Raw genomic sequence first — 19880 nt, 5'->3', positions numbered from 1 at the left:
CTTGGCAATTAGAATCTTATTAGTTTAGAAACATTTATATGATAATTTTGTTAAAAATATCCGAATATTTTGTGAACTTTTTATAAAACAACTGAATTTCAATGTCAGTGTCTTGAAACTTTTACTACTAGATAAAAAAATGATACTTTTTGCATTTTGAACATTCAATTATAAATTCTAAGCTGATACTTCATAATTACTGAAAAACATATAATGTTATGATATTTTATACCAACATTAACATTTATATTTTTATTCTGTTTTAAAACACTGATTTTTTCATGTAGTGTTTTGAAAACTTCATTACTAGATTTGGAAAATGATACTTGTTTAGCCTTTTGAACTTTCAATTATTTATTTAAAACTGATACTTTATAAAAACATAAAACCTACAATCATATGGTAATTTTGAAAAAATATCCGATTAATATTTTGAACTGTTTATAAAACACTCAATTATCGAGTTCGAGTTTTGAAACCTCCACTACTAGGTTAAGAAAGTGATACCAATTAGCATATTGAACATTCAATTATTTATGTAAGCTGATATTTCATAATTACAAAAAACATGTTTTTTGTGATATTTGGACTAACATTATGAATTAATATTTTTACCGCCTTTAAAACACTAAACTTTTAAGTTATTATTCAATCATGATCTATTATAATTGACAACATTTTTTTAGAAAGCAGCCATGCAGATCACTCAAGGAATGCTGAGACACAAATTGGAATTCATACTGTGGGGAAAATAACAACCTCCAATGTTGAAAAAAATAAGAAGATACTGATAATAGTAATGGACTTATGTAATGTTTAGGTTATTAAATATTATTGAATATATTAAATTTGTTTAGAATCTGAATGAAAAAATGGTAAATACCATTAGCTTGTAATAGTGTTTCTTAAGGTTTACTTTGGCAATTAGAATCTTATTAGTTTTAGAAACATTTATATGATAATTTTGTTAAATATATCCGAATAATTTTTGAACTGTTTATAAAACACTGAATTTTCAAGTCAGTGTCTTGAAACTTTACTACTATATAAAAAATGATACTTTTTGCATTTTGAACATTCAATTATAACACTTAGCTGATACTTTTTATTACTGAAAAACATATAATGTTATGATATTTATACCAACATTAACAATTATATTTTTATTCTGTTATAAAACACTGATTTTTCATATTAGTGTTTTGAAAACTTCATACTAGATTTGAAAATGATACTTGTTTAGCCTTTTGAACTTTCAATTATTTATTTAAAACTGATACTTTATAAAAACCATAAAACCTACATCATATGGTAATTTTGAAAATATATCCGTTAATATTTTGAACCGGTTATAAAACACTCAATTATCGAGGTTCGAGTTTTGAAACCTTCACTACTAGATTAAGAAAGTGATACCTAATTAGCAAATTGAACATTCAATTATTTATGTCTATGCTGATATTTCATAATTACAAACAAACATGTTTTTTGTGATATTTGGACTAACATTATGAATTAATATTTTACCTGCCTCTTAAAACACTAAACTTTTAAGTTATTATTCAATCCATGATCTATTATTAATTGACAACATTTTTTAGAAAGCAGCCATGCAGATCACTCAAGGAATGCTGAGACACCAATTGGAATTCATACGCTATGGGGAAACTAACAACCTCCAATGTTGAAAATAAATAAGAAGATACTGTTAATAGTAATGGACTTATGTATGTTTAGGTTATTAAATATTAGTGAATTATATTAAATTTGTTTAGAATCTGAATGAAAAAATTGGTAAATACCATTAGCTTGTAATATCGTTTCTTAGGTTTACTTTGGCAATTAGAATCTTATTAGTTTAGAAACATTATATGATAATTTTGTTAAAAATATCCGAATAATTTTGTGAACTTTTTATAAAACACTGAATTTTCATGTCAGTGTCTTGAAACTTTACTACTAGATAAAAAAAATGATACTTTTTGCATTTTGAACATTCAATTATAAATTCTAAGCTGATACTTCATAATTACTGAAAAACATATAATGTTATGATATTTTATACCAACATTAAAATTTATATTTTTATTCTGTTTATAAAACACTGATTTTTTCATGTTAGTGTTTTGAAAACTTCATTACTAGATTTGGAAAATGATACTTGTTTAGCCTTTTGAACTATCAATTATTTATTTAAAACTGATACTTTATAAAAACCATAAAACCTACAATCATATGGTAATTTTGAAAAATATATCCGATTAATATTTTGAACTGGTTATCAAACACTCAATTATCGAGTTCGAGTTTTGAAACCTCCACTACTAGATTAAGAAAGTGATACTTCATTAGCATATTGAACATTCAAATATTTATTCTATGCTGATATTTCATAATTACAAACAAACATGTTTTTGGTGATATTTTGGACTAACATTATGAATTAATATTTTTAACTGCCTCTAAAACACAAAACTTTTAAGTTATTATTCAACCATGATCTATTATTAATTGACAACATTATTTAGAAAGCAGCTATGCAGATCACTCAAGGAATGCTGAGACACAAATTGGAATTCATACGCTGTGGGGAAAGTAACAACCTCCAATGTTGAAAATAAATAAGAAGATACTGATAATAGTAATGGACTTATGTAATGTTTAGGTTATTAAATATTAGTGAATAATATTAAATTTGTTTAGAATCTGAATGAAAAAATTGGTAAATACCATTAGCTTGTAATAGTGTTTCTTAAGGTTTACTTTGGCAATTAGAATCTTATTAGTTTAGAAACATTTATATGATAATTTTGTTAAATATATCCGAATAATTTTTTGAACTGTTTATAAAACACTGAATTTTCAAGTCAGTGTCTTGAAACTTTTACTACTATATAAAAAAATGATACTTTTTTGCATTTTGAACATTCAATTATAAACACTTAGCTGATACTTTATAATTACTGAAAAACATATAATGTTATGATATTTTAGACCAACATTAGCATTTTATATTTTTATTCTGTTTATAAAACACTGATTTTTTCATGTTAGTGTTTTGAAAACTTCATTACTAGATTTGGAAAATGATACTTGTTTAGACTTTTGAACTTTCAATTATTTATTTAAAACTGATACTTTATAAAAACCATAAAACATACAATAATATGGTAATTTTGAAAAGTATATCCGTTTAATATTTTGAACCGGTTATAAAACACTCAAATTATCGAGTTCGAGTTTTGAAACCTTCACTACTAGATTAAGAAAGTGATACCTAATTAGCAAATTGAACATTCAATTATTTATTCTATGCTGATATTTCATAATTACAAACAAACATGTTTTTTGTGATATTTTGGACTAACATTATGAATTAATATTTTTAACTGCCTCTAAAACACTAAACTTTTAAGTTATTATTCAATCATGATCTATTATTAATTGACAACATTTTTTTAGAAAGCAGCCATGCAGATCACTCAAGGAATGCTGAGACACCAATTGGAATTCATAAGCTATGGGGAAACTAACAACCTCCAATGTTGAAAATAAATAAGAAGATACTGTTAATAGTAATGGACTTATGTAATGTTTAGGTTATTAAATATTAGTGAATTATATTAAATTTGTTTAGAATCTGAATGAAAAAATTGGTAAATACCATTAGCTTGTAATAGTGTTTCTTAAGGTTTACTTTGGCAATTAGAATCTTATTAGTTTAGAAACATTTATATGATAATTTTGTTAAAAATATCCGAATAATTTTGTGAACTTTTTATAAAACACTGAATTTTCATGTCAGTGTCTTGAAACTTTTACTACTAGATAAAAAAAATGATACTTTTTTGCATTTTGAACATTCAATTATAAATTCTAAGCTGATACTTCATAATTACTGAAAAACATATAATGTTATGATATTTTATACCAACATTAAAATTTATATTTTTATTCTGTTTATAAAACACTGATTTTTTCATGTTAGTGTTTTGAAAACTTCATTACTAGATTTGGAAAATGATACTTGTTTAGCCTTTTGAACTATCAATTATTTATTTAAAACTGATACTTTATAAAAACCATAAAACCTACAATCATATGGTAATTTTGAAAAATATATCCGATTAATATTTTGAACTGTTTATAAAACACTCAATTATCGAGTTCGAGTTTTGAAACCTCCACTACTAGGTTAAGAAAGTGATACCTAATTAGCATATTGAACATTCAATTATTTAATGTAAGCTGATATTTCATAATTACAAAAAAACATGTTTTTTGTGATATTTTGGACTAACATTATGAATTAATATTATTACCGGCTTTAAAACATTAAACTTTTTAGTTATTATGCAATCATGATCTATTATTAATTGACAACATTTTTTTAGAAAGCAGCCATGCAGATCACTCAAGGAATGCTGAGACACAAATTGGAATTCATACGCTGTGGGGAAAATAACAACCTCCAATGTTGAAAATAAATAAGAAGATACTGATAATAGTAATGGACTTATGTAATGTTTAGGTTATTAAATATTATTGAATAATATTAAATTTGTTTAGAATCTGAATGAAAAAATTGGTAAATACCATTAGCTTGTAATAGTGTTTCCTAAGGTTTACTTTGGCAATTAGAATCTTATTAGTTTAGAAACATTAATATGATACTTTTGTTAAATATATCCGAATAATTTTTTGAACTGTTTATAAAACACTGAATTTTCAAGTCAGTGTCTTGAAACATTTACTACTATATAAAAAAATGATACTTTTTTGCATTTTGAACATTCAATTATAAACACTTAGCTGATACTTTATTATTACTGAAAAACATATAATGTTATGATACTTTATACCAACATTAACAATTTATATTTTTATTCTGTTTATAAAACACTGATTTTTTCATATTAGTGTTTTGAAAACTTCATTACTAGATTTGGAAAATGATACTTGTTTAGCCTTTTGAACTTTCAATTATTTATTTAAAACTGATACTTTATAAAAACCATAAAACCTACAATCATATGGTAATTTTGAAAAATATATCCGATTAATATTTTGAACTGGTTATCAAACACTCAATTATCGAGTTCGAGTTTTGAAACCTCCACTACTAGATTAAGAAAGTGATACTTCATTAGCATATTGAACATTCAATTATTTATTCTATGCTGATATTTCATAATTACAAACAAACATGTTTTTTGTGATATTTTGGACTAACATTATGAATTAATATTTTTAACTGCCTCTAAAACACTAAACTTTTAAGTTATTATTCAACCATGATCTATTATTAATTGACAACATTTTTTTAGAAAGCAGCCATGCAGATCACTCAAGGAATGCTGAGACACCAATTGGAATTCATACGCTGTGGGGAAACTAACAACCTCCAATGTTGAAAATAAATAAGAAGATACTGTTAATAGTAATGGACTTATGTAATGTTTAGGTTATTAAATATTAGTGAATTATATTAAATTTGTTTAGAATCTGAATGAAAAAATTGGTAAATACCATTAGCTTGTAATATCGTTTCTTAAGGTTTACTTTGGCAATTAGAATCTTATTAGTTTAGAAACATTTATATGATAATTTTGTTAAAAATATCCGAATAATTTTGTGAACTTTTTATAAAACACTGAATTTTCATGTCAGTGTCTTGAAACTTTTACTACTAGATAAAAAAAATGATACTTTTTTGCATTTTGAACATTCAATTATAAATTCTAAGCTGATACTTCATAATTACTGAAAAACATATAATGTTATGATATTTTATACCAACATTAACAATTTATATTTTTATTCTGTTTATAAAACACTGATTTTTTCATGTAAGTGTTTTGAAAACTTCATTACTAGATTTGGAAAATGATACTTGTTTAGCCTTTTGAACTTTCAATTATTTATTTAAAACTGATACTTTATAAAAACCATAAAACCTACAATCATATGGTAATTTTGAAAAATATATCCGATTAATATTTTGAACTGGTTATCAAACACTCAATTATCGAGTTCGAGTTTTGAAACCTCCACTACTAGATTAAGAAAGTGATACTTCATTAGCATATTGAACATTCAATTATTTATTCTATGCTGATATTTCATAATTACAAACAAACATGTTTTTTGTGATATTTTGGACTAACATTATGAATTAATATTATTACCGGCTTTAAAACATTAAACTTTTTAGTTATTATTCAATCATGATCTATTATTAATTGACAACATTTTTTTAGAAAGCAGCCATGCAGATCACTCAAGGAATGCTGAGACACAAATTGGAATTCATACGCTGTGGGGAAAATAACAACCTCCAATGTTGAAAATAAATAAGAAGATACTGATAATAGTAATGGACTTATGTAATGTTTAGGTTATTAAATATTAGTGAATAATATTAAATTTGTTTAGAATCTGAATGAAAAAATTGGTAAATACCATTAGCTTGTAATAGTGTTTCCTAAGGTTTACTTTGGCAATTAGAATCTTATTAGTTTAGAAACATTAATATGATACTTTTGTTAAATATATCCGAATAATTTTTTGAACTGTTTATAAAACACTGAATTTTCAAGTCAGTGTCTTGAAACATTTACTACTATATAAAAAAATGATACTTTTTTGCATTTTGAACATTCAATTATAAACACTTAGCTGATACTTTATTATTACTGAAAAACATATAATGTTATGATACTTTATACCAACATTAGCATTTTATATTTTTGTTCTGTTTATAAAACACTGATTTTTTCATGTTAGTGTTTTTAAAACTCCATTACTACATTTGGAATATGATACTTGTTTAGCCTTTTGAACTTTCAATAAATTTATTTAAAAATGATACTTTATAAAAACCATTAAACATACAATCATATAGTAATTTTGAAAAATATATCCGATTAATATTTTGAACTGGTTATAAAACACTCAATTATCGAGTTTGAGTTTTGAAACCTCCACTACTAGATTAAGAATGTGATACCTAATTAGCATATTGAACATTTAATTATTTATTCTATGCTGATATTTCATAATTACAAACAAACATGTTTTTTGTGATATTTTGGACTAACATTATGAATTAATATTTTTACCGGCTTTAAAACACTAAACTTTTAAGTTATTATTCAACCATGATCTATTATTAATTGACAACATTTTTTTAGAAAGCAGCCATGCAGATCACTCAAGGAATGCTGAGACACCAATTGGAATTCATACGCTGTGTGGAAACTAACAACCTCCAATGTTGAAAATAAATAAGAAGATACTGATAATAGTAATGGACTTATGTAATGTTTAGGTTATTAAATATTAGTGAATAATATTAAATTTGTTTAGAATCTGAATGAAAAAATTGGTAAATACCATTAGCTTATAATATTGTTTCTTAAGGTTTACTTTGGCAATTAGAATCTTATTAGTTTAGAAACATTAATATGATAATTTTGTTATATATATCCGAATAATTTTTTGAACTGTTTATAAAACACTGAATTTTCAAGTCAGTGTCTTGAAACTTTTACTACTAGATAAAAAAATGATACTTTTTTGCATTTTGAACATTCAATTATAAATTCTAAGCTGATACTTTATTATTACTGAAAAACATATAATGTTATGATATTTTATACCAACATTAGCATTTTATATTTTTGTTCTGTTTATAAAACACTGATTTTTTCATGTTAGTGTTTTGAAAACTTCATTGCTAGATTTGGAAAATGATTCTTGTTTAGCCTTTTGAACTTTCAATTATTTATTTAAAACTGATACTTTATAAAAACCATAAAACCTACAATCATATGGTAATTTTGAAAAATATATCCGATTAATATTTTGAACTGGTTATCAAACACTCAATTATCGAGTTCGAGTTTTGAAACCTCCACTACTAGATTAAGAAAGTGATACCTTCATTAGCATATTGAACATTCAATTATTTATTCTATGCTGATATTTCATAATTACAAACAAACATGTTTTTTGTGATATTTTGGACTAACATTATGAATTAATATTATTACCGGCTTTAAAACACTTAAACTTTTTAGTTATTATTCAATCATGATCTATTATTAATTGACAACATTTTTTTAGAAAGCAGCCATGCAGATCACTCAAGGAATGCTGAGACACAAATTGGAATTCATACGCTGTGGGGAAAATAACAACCTCCAATGTTGAAAATAAATAAGAAGATACTGATAATAGTAATGGACTTATGTAATGTTTAGGTTATTAAATATTAGTGAATAATATTAAATTTGTTTAGAATCTGAATGAAAAAATTGGTAAATACCATTAGCTTGTAATAGTGTTTCCTAAGGTTTACTTTGGCAATTAGAATCTTATTAGTTTAGAAACATTAATATGATACTTTTGTTAAATATATCCGAATAATTTTTTGAACTGTTTATAAAACACTGAATTTTCAAGTCAGTGTCTTGAAACATTTACTACTATATAAAAAAATGATACTTTTTTGCATTTTGAACATTCAATTATAAACACTTAGCTGATACTTTATTATTACTGAAAAACATATAATGTTATGATACTTTATACCAACATTAACAATTTATATTTTTATTCTGTTTATAAAACACTGATTTTTTCATATTAGTGTTTTGAAAACTTCATTACTAGATTTGGAAAATGATACTTGTTTAGCCTTTTGAACTTTCAATTATTTATTTAAAACTGATACTTTATAAAAACCATAAAACCTACAATCATATGGTAATTTTGAAAAATATATCCGATTAATATTTTGAACTGGTTATCAAACACTCAATTATCGAGTTCGAGTTTTGAAACCTCCACTACTAGATTAAGAAAGTGATACTTCATTAGCATATTGAACATTCAATTATTTATTCTATGCTGATATTTCATAATTACAAACAAACATGTTTTTTGTGATATTTTGGACTAACATTATGAATTAATATTATTACCGGCTTTAAAACACTAAACTTTTAAGTTATTATTCAATCATGATCTATTATTAATTGACAACATTTTTTTAGAAAGCAGCCATGCAGATCACTCAAGGAATGCTGAGACACAAATTGGAATTCATACGCTGTGGGGAAAGTAACAACCTCCAATGTTGAAAATAAATAAGAAGATACTGATAATAGTAATGGACTTATGTAATGTTTAGGTTATTAAATATTAGTGAATAATATTAAATTTGTTTAGAATCTGAATGAAAAAATTGGTAAATACCATTAGCTTGTAATAGTGTTTCTTAAGGTTTACTTTGGCAATTAGAATCTTATTAGTTTAGAAACATTAATATGATAATTTTGTTAAATATATCCGAATAATTTTTTGAACTGTTTATAAAACACTGAATTTTCAAGTCAGTGTCTTGAAACATTTACTACTATATAAAAAAATAATATTTTTTTGCATTTTGAACATTCAATTATAAACACTTAGCTGATACTTTATAATTACTGAAAAACATATAATGTTATGATATTTTATACCAACATTAACAATTTATATTTTTATTCTGTTTATAAAACACTGATTTTTTCATGTTAGTGTTTTGAAAACTTCATTACTAGATTTGGAAAATGATACTTGTTTAGCCTTTTGAACTTTCAATTATTTATTTAAAACTGATACTTTATAAAAACCATAAAACATACAATCATATGGTAATTTTGAAAAATATATCCGATTAATATTTTGAACTGGTTATAAAACACTCAATTATCGAGTTCCAGTTTTGAAACCTCCACTACTAGATTAAGAAAGTGATACTTCATTAGCATATTGAACATTCAATTATTTATTCTATGCTGATATTTCATAATTACAAACAAACATGTTTTTTGTGATATTTTGGACTAACATTATGAATTAATATTATTACCGGCTTTAAAACATTAAACTTTTAGTTATTATTCAATCATGATCTATTATTAATTGACAACATTTTTTTAGAAAGCAGCCATGCAGATCACTCAAGGAATGCTGAGACACAAATTGGAATTCATACGCTGTGGGGAAAATAACAACCTCCAATGTTGAAAATAAATAAGAAGATACTGATAATAGTAATGGACTTATGTAATGTTTAGGTTATTAAATATTAGTGAATAATATTAAATTTGTTTAGAATCTGAATGAAAAAATTGGTAAATACCATTAGCTTGTAATAGTGTTTCCTAAGGTTTACTTTGGCAATTAGAATCTTATTAGTTTAGAAACATTAATATGATACTTTTGTTAAATATATCCGAATAATTTTTTGAACTGTTTATAAAACACTGAATTTTCAAGTCAGTGTCTTGAAACATTTACTACTATATAAAAAAATGATACTTTTTTGCATTTTGAACATTCAATTATAAACACTTAGCTGATACTTTATTATTACTGAAAAACATATAATGTTATGATACTTTATACCAACATTAACAATTTATATTTTTATTCTGTTTATAAAACACTGATTTTTTCATATTAGTGTTTTGAAAACTTCATTACTAGATTTGGAAAATGATACTTGTTTAGCCTTTTGAACTTTCAATTATTTATTTAAAACTGATACTTTATAAAAACCATAAAACCTACAATCATATGGTAATTTTGAAAAATATATCCGATTAATATTTTGAACTGGTTATCAAACACTCAATTATCGAGTTCGAGTTTTGAAACCTCCACTACTAGATGAAGAAAGTGATACTTCATTAGCATATTGAACATTCAATTATTTATTCTATGCTGATATTTCATAATTACAAACAAACATGTTTTTTGTGATATTTTGGACTAACATTATGAATTAATATTATTACCGGCTTTAAAACACTAAACTTTTAAGTTATTATTCAATCATGATCTATTATTAATTGACAACATTTTTTTAGAAAGCAGCCATGCAGATCACTCAAGGAATGCTGAGACACAAATTGGAATTCATATACGCTGTGGGGAAAATAAGAACCTCCAATGTTGAAAATAAAGATGAAGATACTGATAATAGTAATGGACTTATGTAATGTTTAGGTTATTAAATATTAGTGAATAATATTAAATTTGTTTAGAATCTGAATGAAAAAATTGGTAAATACCATTAGCTTGTAATAGTGTTTCTTAAGGTTTACTTTGGCAATTAGAATCTTATTAGTTTAGAAACATTTATATGATAATTTTGTTATATATATCCGAATAATTTTTTGAACTGTTTATAAAACACTGAATTTTCAAGTCAGTGTCTTGAAACTTTTACTACTATATAAAAAAATGATACTTTTTTGCATTTTGAACATTCAATTATAAACACTTAGCTGATACTTTATAATTACTGAAAAACATATAATGTTATGATATTTTAGACCAACATTAGCATTTTATATTTTTATTCTGTTTATAAAACACTGATTTTTTCATGTTAGTGTTTTGAAAACTTCATTACTAGATTTGGAAAATGATACTTGTTTAGCCTTTTGAACTTTCAATTATTTTTTTAAAACTGATACTTTATAAAAACCATAAAACATACAATCATATGGTAATTTTGAAAAATATATTCGATTAATATTTTGAACTGGTTATAAAACACTCAATTATCGAGTTCGAGTTTTGAAACCTCCACTACTAGATTAAGAAAGTGATACCTAATTAGCATATTGAACATTCAATTATTTAATGTAAGCTGATATTTCATAATTACAAAAAAACATGTTTTTTGTGATATTTTGGACTAACATTATGAATTAATATTATTACCGGCTTTAAAACACTAAACTTTTAAGTTATTATTCAATCATGATCTATTATTAATTGACAACATTTTTTTAGAAAGCAGCCATGCAGATCACTCAAGGAATGCTGAGACACAAATTGGAATTCATACGCTGTGGGGAAAATAACAACCTCCAATGTTGAAAATAAATAAGAAGATACTGATAATAGTAATGGACTTATGTAATGTTAAGGTTATTAAATATTAGTGAATAATATTAAATTTGTTTAGAATCTGAATGAAAAAATTGGTAAATACCATTAGCTTGTAATAGTGTTTCCTAAGGTTTACTTTGGCAATTAGAATCTTATTAGTTTAGAAACATTAATATGATACTTTTGTTAAATATATCCGAATAATTTTTTGAACTGTTTATAAAACACTGAATTTTCAAGTCAGTGTCTTGAAACATTTACTACTATATAAAAAAATGATACTTTTTTGCATTTTGAACATTCAATTATAAACACTTAGCTGATACTTTATTATTACTGAAAAACATATAATGTTATGATACTTTATACCAACATTAACAATTTATATTTTTATTCTGTTTATAAAACACTGATTTTTTCATGTTAGTGTTTTGAAAACTTCATTACTAGATTTGGAAAATGATACTTGTTTAGCCTTTTGAACTTTCAATTATTTATTTAAAACTGATACTTTATAAAAACCATAAAACATACAATCATATGGTAATTTTGAAAAATATATCCGATTAATATTTTGAACTGGTTATAAAACACTCAATTATCGAGTTCGAGTTTTGAAACCTCCACTACTAGATTAAGAAAGTGATACCTAATTAGCATATTGAACATTCAATTATTTATTCTATGCTGATATTTCATAATTACAAACAAACAGGTTTTTTGTGATATTTTGGACTAACATTATGAATTAATATTATTACCGGCTTTAAAACACTAAACTTTTAAGTTATTATTCAATCATGATCTATTATTAATTGACAACATTTTTTTAGAAAGCAGCCATGCAGATCACTCAAGGAATGCTGAGACACAAATTGGAATTCATACGCTGTGGGGAAAGTAACAACGTCCAATGTTGAAAATAAATAAGAAGATACTGATAATAGTAATGGACTTATGTAATGTTTAGGTTATTAAATATTAGTGAATTATATTAAATTTGTTTAGAATCTGAATGAAAAAATTGGTAAATACCATTAGCTTGTAATATCGTTTCTTAAAGTTTACTTTGGCAATTAGAATCTTATTAGTTTAGAAACATTTATATGATAATTTTGTTAAAAATATCCGAATAATTTTGTGAACTTTTTATAAAACACTGAATTTTCATGTCAGTGTCTTGAAACTTTTACTACTAGATAAAAAAAATGATACTTTTTTGCATTTTGAACATTCAATTATAAATTCTAAGCTGATACTTCATAATTACTGAAAAACATATAATGTTATGATATTTTATACCAACATTAACAATTTATATTTTTATTCTGTTTATAAAACACTGATTTTATCATGTAAGTGTTTTGAAAACTTCATTACTAGATTTGGAAAATGATACTTGTTTAGCCTTTTGAACTTTCAATTATTTATTTAAAACTGATACTTTATAAAAACCATAAAACCTACAATCATATGGTAATTTTGAAAAATATATCCGATTAATATTTTGAACTGTTTATAAAACACTCAATTATCGAGTTCGAGTTTTGAAACCTCCACTACTAGGTTAAGAAAGTGATACCTAATTAGCATATTGAACATTCAATTATTTAATGTAAGCTGATATTTCATAATTACAAAAAAACATGTTTTTTGTGATATTTTGGACTAACATTATGAATTAATATTATTACCGGCTTTAAAACACTAAACTTTTAAGTTATTATTCAATCATGATCTATTATTAATTGACAACATTTTTTTAGAAAGCAGCCATGCAGATCACTCAAGGAATGCTGAGACACAAATTGGAATTCATATACGCTGTGGGGAAAATAAGAACCTCCAATGTTGAAAATAAAGATGAAGATACTGATAATAGTAATGGACTTATGTAATGTTTAGGTTATTAAATATTCGTGAATAATATTAAATTTGTTTAGAATCTGAATGAAAAAATTGGTAAATACCATTAGCTTGTAATAGTGTTTCTTAAGGTTTACTTTGGCAATTAGAATCTTATTAGTTTAGAAACATTTATATGATAATTTTGTTATATATATCCGAATAATTTTTTGAACTGTTTATAAAACACTGAATTTTCAAGTCAGTGTCTTGAAACTTTTACTACTATATAAATAAATGATACTTTTTTGCATTTTGAACATTCAATTATAAACACTTAGCTGATACTTTATAATTACTGAAAAACATATAATGTTATGATATTTTAGACCAACATTAGCATTTTATATTTTTATTCTGTTTATAAAACACTGATTTTTTCATGTTAGTGTTTTGAAAACTTCATTACTAGATTTGGAAAATGATACTTGTTTAGCCTTTTGAACTTTCAATTATTTTTTTAAAACTGATACTTTATAAAAACCATAAAACATACAATCATATGGTAATTTTGAAAAATATATTCGATTAATATTTTGAACTGGTTATAAAACACTCAATTATCGAGTTCGAGTTTTGAAACCTCCACTACTAGATCAAGAAAGTGATACCTAATTAGCATATTGAACATTCAATTATTTAATGTAAGCTGATATTTCATAATTACAAAAAAACATGTTTTTTGTGATATTTTGGACTAACATTATGAATTAATATTATTACCGGCTTTAAAACACTAAACTTTTTAGTTATTATTCAATCATGATCTATTATTAATTGACAACATTTTTTTAGAAAGCAGCCATGCAGATCACTCAAGGAATGCTGAGACACGAATTGGAATTCATACGCTGTGGGGAAAATAACAACCTCCAATGTTGAAAATAAATAAGAAGATACTGATAATAGTAATGGACTTATGTAATGTTTAGGTTATTAAATATTAGTGAATAATATTAAATTTGTTTAGAATCTGAATGAAAAAATTGGTAAATACCATTAGCTTGTAATAGTGTTTCCTAAGGTTTACTTTGGCAATTAGAATCTTATTAGTTTAGAAACATTAATATGATAATTTTGTTATATATATCCGAATAATTTTTTGAACTGTTTATAAAACACTGAATTTTCAAGTCAGTGTCTTGAAACTTTTACTACTAGATAAAAAAATGATACTTTTTTGCATTTTGAACATTGAATTATAAATTCTAAGCTGATACTTCATAATTACTGAAAAACATATAATGTTATGATATTTTATACCAACATTAGCATTTTATATTTTTGTTCTGTTTATAAAACACTGATTTTTTCAGGTTAGTGTTTTGAAAACTTCATTGCTAGATTTGGAAAATGATTCTTGTTTAGCCTTTTGAACTTTCAATTATTTATTTAAAACTGATACTTTATAAAAACCATAAAACATACAATCATATGGTAATTTTGAAAAATATATCCGATTAATATTTTGAACTGTTTATAAAACACTTAATTATCGAGTTTGAGTATTGAAACCTCCACTACTAGATTAAGAATGTGATACCTAATAAGCATATTGAATATTCAATTATTTAATGTAAGCTGATATTTCATAATTACAAACAAACATGTTTTTTGTGATATTTTGGACTAACATTATGAATTAATATTTTTAACTGCCTCTAAAACACTAAACTTTTAAGTTATTATTCAACCATGATCTATTATTAATTGACAACATTTTTTTAGAAAGCAGCCATACTTCACTACTTAATTTAGAAAATGATACTTATTTAGCTTTTTGAACCTTTAATTATTTATTTAAAACTGATACTTTATAAATACCATAACACATACAATTATATGATAATTTTGTTAAATATATCTGATTAAAATTTTGAACTGTTTATAAAGGACTGAATTCTCAAGTTAGTGTCTTGAACCCTTTAATACTAGATTAAGAAAATTATATTTTTTTGCATTTTGAACATTTTATTATTTAATCTAAGCTGATATTTACTAATTACTAAAATCCATATGTTTTTATGATAGCTTATACCAACATTATCAATTTATATTCTTATCTGCTTGTAAAACAATAAACTTTTAAGTTATTATTCAACCATTATCTATAATTAATTGAAAACATTTTTTTAGAAAGCAGCCATGCAGATCACTTAAGGAATGGTGATACATAAATTGGAGTTCATACCCTGTGGGGAAAGTAACAACTTCCAATGTTACTTATTTAGCCTTTTGAACTTTCTATTATTTATTTAAAATTGAGACTTTATAAAAACCATAAAACATACAATTATATGATAATTTTGACAAATTTTACCTATTCATATTTTTAACTGTTTATAAAACAGTTAGTTCTCAAGGTAGTCCTTGAAACATTGACTTCTAATTTAAGAAAATGATTCTTATTTAGCATTATGAACCTTTATTCATTAAATTTAAGCTGATAATTCATAAACACTATAAAACATACGTTCATATGATATATTTGACGAATATTACCGTTCCAAATTATTAAACTGTAGAACACTCAATTCTGAGGTAATCTGGAGCTTAATAAATGACCAAAAAACTGTCCAGACATCCTTCAACATATTTCTATCAACGACCATGTCATGAAGTCGTCATTTGACCCAAAAGATAACTGTTTGGTTAAAATTTTAGATCTTCATTTATTAATATTGCTCATTTATTAATATGCTAAGTGATGATGTTGATGAATTATAATTTTTTTTGTAAAAAATCAATCTGAAAAACAATTTGATGTTTACCATCAATATTGTTTCTTTTTTGGGAAATAATTCTTGAAATTTCAATTGCTATTAGTAGTATTATTTTTAAAACTAAATGAAATTAATAAATGCAAATTGGTTTTTTTTGTCACATAGTACATCTGATAACTTCCTATGTTCTACGGAATATAGAAGTATACTTCTATATTATATATTGATTTTTAAATAGACAACAGAATCAATTTTAATAATCACTAATCAATTAATTATGTATAAATAAATTTATTAAGTAGAATAAATCAATGTTGTTAATAATTTAACCTTTAGCGTCAATTTCATGTAATGTTTAGGAGTATTTTTATTTTAGTAATATGTAATTAAATTTCATGCCATCCATAGACCTCCTTCTTCTTATTGGGCTGTGTGTCGTTCCAAAGTATTTATTGTTTTTTGCAAATGGTTCGACGGGATCCCAGGCTTTAGGGGGATGTCCAAAATCTGGGTCGCTGTACCCCGCTGTTGTTGTTGTTGGATCCGAATTCCAACTGCACCTCTTTTTCCTTTCACCCATCACTTGTAAATATATTCATAGATTAACATAATTTAATTTTATGAAGCGATATTTAAAAATTCGACAATATTGTATAGATAGGTATTAAAGCAATAGGAATTTTCGTGCCAAAGTGTTAATAAAAAATAAATAAACATTTAAGTATTTCATATTTAAAAGTAAGTTAGCGCAATATTTGTTTTTTCTCTCGTATCCACATACGATATATTATGTAAAACGTTTTCACGTAAAATCAATTTTGGTGACTGAGTTTACTATGAAAAAAATCACAACGATTGTAATTGAAAAAATAATCTTTTACAAATTTTTTACTGTTTTCTAAAAAATAGTATTTTCAGTGATGTTCCAATTTTAATATCATTTTAAAATATTAAAAAATGCTTTTTCTCACAATTGTTAAATATTAAAAATATTTTTAGATAATTTCTAAGAATTTAAAATAATGTTTTAACATTTATTTAGAATGGAAAACTGGTCGTTTGAACATTTTATTAAAGTTTATAAATTAATGAATAAACCATTTTCAACTTTTTTTTAAACATTAAAAAAATATTTTTTTGCTACCTGGTATAATACAGCTTAAAATTAAATATTACCAAGTATATATAATAGCTAATAACCTCAGCATATTATATTATTTTATTGCTGGTTTACCATTATTATTATTTTTGTATTTTAGTGGAAGAAAATTGTGAAATATTAGATTGTATAAAGTGTTTATGCAGTATTTATAACAATCAAATTAGAAAAAAATATATACAATTAAAAGCTAATCAATAAGATATAAAATAAAAATATTATGTTTATAAATAAAAATATACATGCACAAAAAATAATATCTATAAATATTTTATAACGATAAAGATTATGATTTTTACCTTCTAGATTCGGGTGCTGATGCTGTGCTTCTACCGGTCTTGTCTGCGGAATCGTGTCGGGTGCATCATGGGTCGGCATCGCCTGTACATAGATAGTGACTCCAAGAATCACGAATAAAATTGCAATGGTAGATAATTTCATGTTGATGCAGAGCTGAAATGATACGTAAAATGTTATTGGAAAAATTCTTAAATAAAATATAAGCGACAGGCAAGAGAGTATAAATAATATGTCACGAGACAAAAAAATAATGTTCGGAAATCGCGGAGTACTTACACGAAAAAAGTATACTTGAAAATAAAGGTGACTATTGAGACATAAATGACGATCGGCGCTCCTACGCACCCCCTTTTATGCCCTGGCTGCGGCGGCGGCTTCTTCGGTGTCGAAGTGGTGGTGGTGGTGGTGGTGGTGGTTGTTTCCACCACCGATTACGCGTTGAAGGCCTATAAGGACAGGAGCCTACCGGAGCATCGGGGGTGAACTGAAATTCTATTCGGTGAACTGCCCTCCGACCTTCCTGCTCACCCATCGATCGGTCAGCCCACTCAACCACCCTCATCGATAAGTACTGCTAACAAATACAGACATGCGCACAATGTCAAACACTCTCACTAACACACATACATCTTTACAGAGGAGTTTCGGCGGCTGTGACCGTGTTGGATGCCCGAAACCGGATGCCTGGACGACAAACGTCGAGTGTGTATCTACCTATATTACCCCTCTATACCCTTAGTATAGAAGTATACCCTTCTCGACGCTTGGCTGTAGAGCGTACACACGAATTTTCTAATATATAATATTATAATGGATTGTAATAGGATTATGTTATATTATTATATATATATACGTACACCTGAAATATCAGCCGAAATTGCACGACTCTTCGATGTAAATTCATTATGTTTTGGTATTTTTATCTAACATTGTACAATAATAACGTTCTTACAAATGAAACTTTTGTATTTTACCTTTTACAATATAACACAATATTGACTCGGACGATGGCGACAATGATTTTTTCTACAGTGATCATTACACGACGTGTGTTCTTATAGAATTTTTTTAAAATGGTAGGTAGGACTTACTTAACAATATATATTCTACGACGTGCCGAAATATTATTTCGATAGGCATTATATTCTTCGAACAAAATTATGCAGTATGCAGTTAAGCCGGTTGCATACTCCTGCACTGAAAGATTTTGTCGTCTTCTTTGTGTTTCTCGTTCCTTTATTCTACCCTATAGACTATAGAGCAATAAATAAAATAAATCGATCTCTGTAGTCTGTATAATTTTTGCTTACAGAACGTGCGACCGTTTTCTTTGTGGGTGGTGTTTGTACCATAGCTTTTATACGTATGGCATTTTAGGTGTTATTGTTGCCTTCCATGTTTTATACAGTACCGTATTGCCTCGTATCAATGGTGACTAACAGGTCGTTTTAGAAATGAAACTAACTGCAAGAAAAAGATATTGAGATGGGTCGTCACTCTTCGCCTGCAGTGCATTACAATGGTTATATTTCTATAAAGCCGAGAAAATGTTCGGATCTCACGTATTGCTCTCAACCTTCAACCTATTATTACCACGCAGCTGGTGCCGTGTTCTGTAACTGACCTACTTGGCTGGTGTCGTGTTCTGTGACTGACATACGCGTTCAACCCCACCAATTCAATCGCCGATGAACGCACAATTTTAATAATGTGATAAATAACAAGTTGGTAATAATATTAGGTTAATGAATAATAATAATAATATTTTAATTTGCACTTATTGAGCACAGCACTAAATACAATGAATTTTCGTATAAGATATAATATTGTAAACCTTA

At 25.4% G+C, this 19880-nt stretch overlaps 1 long non-coding RNA gene across 1 annotated transcript; it reads left to right on the top strand.

The window, feature by feature from the left end:
• The first annotated feature begins 2523 nt into the window (after window positions 1-2523).
• Window positions 2524-4507, top strand: LOC113560226. Its single transcript, XR_003406095.1, has 3 exons — window positions 2524-2641; window positions 3463-3575; window positions 4395-4507. It is a non-coding gene; the product is annotated as an uncharacterized LOC113560226 (long non-coding RNA).
• Window positions 4508-19880: the final 15373 nt, after the last annotated feature.

This window comes from Rhopalosiphum maidis, chromosome 3 (genome assembly GCF_003676215.2).
Source record: "Rhopalosiphum maidis isolate BTI-1 chromosome 3, ASM367621v3, whole genome shotgun sequence".
NCBI lineage: Eukaryota > Metazoa > Arthropoda > Insecta > Hemiptera > Aphididae > Rhopalosiphum > Rhopalosiphum maidis.
This window is presented reverse-complemented; position numbering and strand designations above follow the sequence as displayed.